The following is a 6,107-nucleotide window of genomic DNA, read 5'->3' on the forward strand; positions in this document are numbered from 1 at the left end:
TCGGGAAGCATCACTCAAGGTGATAACCATGAACTCGAGTCCGACAGTGCGTTGGAGCTTTCCATCGGCTTACGACGAGAGGAATTGGGTCCCTATAATGGGGGCACCTTGGGGGCCTCAGACCGGTGAGAACAGTTAGATCCACCTTGAATATGCACTTTTCTGCAGGATACCCCTACCTCGTGATTCGCTCGTGACTGTTCGTGGATGAGTGAATTGTTTGTGTAAATGCTTATGTGCAATTGTTTGTGCATTAATAAATAACCTTGTGATAAGGTCTAAAGAATAATCCCCATGCATGAAAAAACCATGACATGAGAGGAAAGACCATGTGCGAAAATATAATAAAAGTGAGGAGCATGTGCATCATTACCAATAAGACATCATGCATCCTCATAAACCATGCATTTTAGGTTCACCAATACCTCTTGACATGAGTAAAAGAGACCCATAATTATCGAGATTCTCCGTTGAGGAGAGATCATAAGTCAAGGAGGGTAGTAACACTCTGTTTTAAAAAGGCAGCGCCTTAAAAATGGAGGGTTATCAAGCTCATGTCAAGAGCGTATTCATTCCATAAATTAATTAGATTAAATATTCATTTTTAGAAAGTGGCTGGTCATCTCTCTGTCCTCACACGCGCGCAGAAAATCAAGAAGATGGAAGCGCTGGAGGACCAAAATAAGAAGCTTACAGCCGAGCTCTCACAGCTCAAAGAACAAATGGCGCAAATGATGGAACTCATGCGTCACCATAATGTACATGGGTCTCACCACAGTGACCATGAGTCCCATCATCATGAGGAGGAGGAACATGAGGAAGAACCTCCACGAGCTGTACCCCTTGGGGCGGGGATCATGATTAAAGAGCCCGAGGTTTCAAAGGAACAATTCCATGCTCTTGAGGATCGGCTAAGGGCTATGGAGGGGCATGATTTTGACATCAAAGATGCCGCCGACATGTGCTTGGTGAGGGACATCCAATTCCCTCCCAAATTTAAAGTGCCAGATTTCCCAAAATACGTGGGATCGACTTGCCCCAAGAGTCATCTCACCATGTACTGCCGAAAGATGGCTGCATATGCCACAAACGAAAAGCTCTTGATCCACTGCTTCCAAGAGAGTTTGGCTGATACCGCGCTCAACTGGTATATGCAGCTAGATGGAAATCTAGTACACACATGGAGGCAGTTGGCCGACGCCTTTCTCAAGCGCTACAAATACAACATCGACCTAACACCCGATATGTCAGATCTTCAAGCCTTGAGTAAAAAGAACGATGAATCCTTCAAGGCGTATGCCCAACGATGGAGGGAGTTGGCGGCACAAATAGAGCCCCCGCTGTCAGATAAGGAGACGGTGTCCTTGTTCATAAACTCGTTGACTGGTCCCTATTACGATAAAATGATAGGGAACACAACGACACTCTTCTCGGACATCATCACCATTGGGGAGAGAGTGGAACAAGGACTTAAAAGTGGGAAGCTGGCTAAGCCTTCCCAATCATATGAAGCTAAGAAGACCTTCGGGAAGAAGAAGGAAGGAGGAGTCAACGCCGTAACTATCTCTTCGTCTTCTTCCACTTCGAAGTCAGGAAGATCGCAATTCACCCCTGTGAAGAAGTTTGATAAACTTCCGACCACCTACAGCGATCTCCTGCCGAAGCTAGTAGAAGCCAAACTTCTAGCTTATGTTCCACCAAGAAAGATCGACCCACCTTACCCCGATTGGTACAAGCCACAGGACAAATGTTTATACCATTCGGGGGCACCAGGGCATTCAACGGAGAACTGTTTAGCTCTCAAACACAAGGTCCAAAGCCTTATTGATGCTGGATGGGTCACTTTCGATTCGACAGCGCCCGACGTGAGCAAGAACCCTCTGCCAAAGCAGGAGTAGAGAGAAGGGCAAGCCACGATAGGACCCCTCCACATTTTTCTTTTCTCTTTTAGGGACTCATGATCAGTACCCGAGATCATGAGAACCTTTTCATGTAAATAAGGGTTTTTGCACAGTTTTAATACATATCAATAAAGAGGCATTTTTCACACATCACTCTCTCTTTTGTTCTTTTCTCTCTTTCCTCATTAACATTAATAATTCTAAACCTAAACAGAACCAATAAAATAATTATGTCTGTAATTGTTCGCTCTGACCGGGATCCGAAAGTTGAGGATGAATGGGTTGAGTCGGATAGCGATGAGGAGGCCATCTCTCCGGATCTGCAAAGACTACTAGAACGAGAAGCTCGCCTACTCCAACTCGTCAAGAGAAATTGGAGACTGTGAATTTGGGGCATGGCCGAGAGATATAAGAGGTCAACATTGGGACCCATATCAGTGATGAAATAAGGACACATGTTTCCGCTATGATTATAATAAAATCATTCTTCATTGCTTCTTTTCTTGCTTATAATAAAATTCTAAACCACATTATTTTTAACCCTGTTTGAATAAACATGAATGAGGTTAAAATCATCTTAATAATAATAAACCCGCATCATTTTTTATGTGGAAGTGTGTGTGACAACTTGGAGCACCTTCCCTTGGCCTCGACAAGTGCCATCATGGATAAAAATAAATCCTTTAAAATAAAAGAAGCTCGGCAGAAAACCCAAAAAGGGGGATGCGCAAAAATAAGAGCAAAGAACCCGCTAGGAATCCCACGAAAGGGTGACTTAGGCAAAAATTAGGGTTGCAAAATAAACAAAAAACAAAAGTCCGCTAAAACACCACAAAAGGGTGTTTCAGGCAAAAATAAGGACAATCAAAAAAAAAAAAAAAAAAAAAACAAAAGAAATCCATGATGGTACCACGAGCCGAATTCAAGAAAGGTTCAAGGGAAGCTATCCAAGTTGTCGAATCACAACACGACTTTTTAACTTCATAAGTGTTTAATCAAACAAGCCTAAACACATAAGCCTACCTTGGCCATCCATTCTTACAAAAACCATTTTTGAAAAATAAATCCCCTCTAAAACACAAACTTCAGAACAAAAATATCTTTCTTTTCTTTTCTCTCTTGTCCCAAAAGATTTTAGGATAATCTAGTGGAAGCACGGAGAAATAAATCATCACTGAAAATGGATCTAATCTGAATAATAAAATGGTGGAAGAACTGTGCCAAGAATTCAAGATCCAACACCGCAACTCTTCCCCATATCGGCCAAAGATGAATGGGGCAGTCGAGGCAACCAATAAGAACATCAAGAAAATAGGGCAAATGATGGTTGCCTCATTTAAAGACTGGCACGAGATGTTACCCTTCGCTCTTCATGGTTATAGGACTTCAGTACGCACATCTACAGGAGCTACTCCATTCTCCCTCGTCTATGGGATGGAGGCAGTTCTACCCGTCGAAGTCAAGATACCTTCTCTAAGGGTAATTATGGAGGCAAAACTTTCCGAGGCAGAGTGGGTTCAAAGCCGATATGATCAATTGAACCTCATTGAAGAGAAACGGCTGAACGCCATATGCCATGGTCAAGCCTATCAAAGGAAGATCAAAAAGGCTTTTGACAAGAAAGTCCACCCTCGAGTCTACCATGAGGGAGAGCTGGTAATGAAGAAATTACTACCAGCCCAAAAGGACAAAATCGGAAAGTGGGCCCCGAATTACGAAGGACCATACGTGGTGAAGCGAGCCTTCTCCGGAGGAGCATTGATCCTCACAGACATAGATGGAGAAGAACTTCGATACCCAGTCAACGCCGATGTGGTAAAGAAGTATTATGCTTGAAGACGTTGCTTGCATAAGCCCGCTAGGATGAAAACCCGAAAAAGGGCATCCTAGGCAAAAGTTAGGGCAAAACAAAAAGCCCGCCAGTACAAGGGTACTAGGCAAAACAAAGGCAAAATTATCCCCGCTAGAATACGTCCTAGGCAAAAGTTAGGGGCAAAAGAATAAGATGTAAAAGCAAAGCAAGCAACGGTCACTTGAATCGAAAACCGAAAGGCGGTTCAAGTGATTATCTTCTAGAAGCAAGCGTCTTGCAGCATCTACACTCCTGGCTCAGGCATCTCACCCGAAGCGATTAGGGGAACGGGAAGAGCGACAATTACAGATATAATTGTTTAAGCCAAAAATGTATAGCCTACCTTGGCCAGCCATTCTTCAGAAAATCCCTTTGTAAATCTTTCTGTAAAAAACATTTGAATATCAATAAAATATCCATTTGTTTCTTTTCTCTCTTGACCATGTGATTATGCCTTTAAATTGATGATTCAAAAATTGTACGAAACTCTGTTAATAATCGGTCAAATAAAGAAAGTTGGAGGGGTTCCTATAAAAATCAGTAATCTCCTGCATTAAAAGGCTCACGAAAATACTCCCTCGCGTTAATAACAGAAGTCCCTCTAAAAGAAGAAGAGGATAGGGAGAGCCATTCACTTTTCTAAATAAAAGAACAAAAATAAAAACTTGCATCGCGTGCATCACACACATTAGTTGCACATTTAAAGACCTTACCACGAGGCAATTGCATAAAATAGAAAAAATAAAAAATTGCTTGTGTATGACAGTAGTCAACAAAAGCCGAAAACGAAAAAAGGCAAAATACAGCAAAAGCCAAAATTAACAAAAAGGCAAGACACAGAAAAAGCCAAAAACATCGATAAAAGGCAAACATAAAGATCCCCAATTGTACAGAATAACTGAGCCTGGAGAGGCTTGCCGAAATAATACTCTCTCAGAAATAACTGAGCCTGGAGAGGCTTGCCGAAATAATACTCCTTCTTCATACAGAATAACTGAGCCTGGAGAGGCTTGCCGAAATAATACTCCTTCAGAATAACTGAGCCTGGAGAGGCTTGCCGAAATAATACTCCTTCAGAATAATTGAGCCTGGAGAGGCTCGCCGAAATAATACCCTCTCAGAATAATTGAGCCTGGAGAGGCTTGCAGAAACAATACTCCCTCTTAGAATAATTGAGCCTGGAGAGGCTCGCCGAAATAATACTCTCTCAGAATAACTGAGCCTGGAGAGGCTCGCAGAAATAATACTCCCCAGAGAAACCTCAGCTTAAGCTCATGGAACAAATCCCCAGCGAGAGCTATCAAAGCAAGATCGTCAAAATCCCCAATGGAAGCGCGATCATCCAAGCAAAATATTCAGTCAAAGGACTTGAAACTTCCTCAGTGGAAGATAGCTCTCTGACTCAAGCGCTGAGTGAGGCTAAGCCTGCAGAGGCTTCCTAAATAATACTCTGGGATACATAAGATCCCCAAATCCCCAGTCACCTACTCAAGAGGCACCCCTACAAAAGGAGAAAAATAAAAAATATCAATAAATATTCCCCAAGCGGAATTCGGCATCCAGCCAAAACACCGAACATCAAGATGATTTGCCTAACAGAAGAGGCCAGTCAAGAATTGAATGACAGAATCCCACAGCGGATAACAGCCTACACAGAGGCAGCAAAAATCAGAAAATCCAAAAGAGATACCCGAATAAGGATAACCGGGATACTCCACCAACGTCAAAGGACGTCAGCCAAACATAAGGCATCGCTCAATTCAAGAAGAACATCTGTGTCTGCACCCCAAGGAGTCAGAAATTCCCCATGGGTACCAACTATGCAAATGCAAGTTGGGGCACAAGAACCTATAATGACTGCACATCCCCTAGACGGATCCCTGCGTTATCCAGCCCTCAGTGGCACAAAATCAGAAAAACCATCGAAGCAGCATAGTGGACTGTGGAGACAAAAAATCATCTCAGATCCCTGGAGAGGGTAAACTCGCATTGCCGAAGTGATCAGAAGACATGGACGCAGACCCTGGAGAGGGCAAACTCAATTGCCTAGGTCGTCAGAGACAACCGAAGCAAAGTCTGGAGAGACGGTACTCAAAGTCTGGAGAGACGGTACTCAAAGTCTGGAGAGACGGTACTCAAAGTCTGGAGAGACGGTACTCAAAGTCTGGAGAGACGGTACTCAAAGTCTGGAGAGACGGTACTCAAAGTCTGGAGAGACGGTACTCAGAGTCTGGAGAGACGGTACTCAGAGTCTGGAGAGACGGTACTCAAAGTCTGGAGAGACGGTACTCAGAGTCTGGAGAGACGGTACTCAGAGTCTGGAGAGACGGTACTCAAAGTCTGGAGAGACGGTA

Source organism: Cajanus cajan, chromosome 2 (genome assembly GCF_000230855.2).
Source record: "Cajanus cajan strain Asha chromosome 2, NIPB_CcT2T_4, whole genome shotgun sequence".
Lineage (NCBI taxonomy): Eukaryota > Viridiplantae > Streptophyta > Magnoliopsida > Fabales > Fabaceae > Cajanus > Cajanus cajan.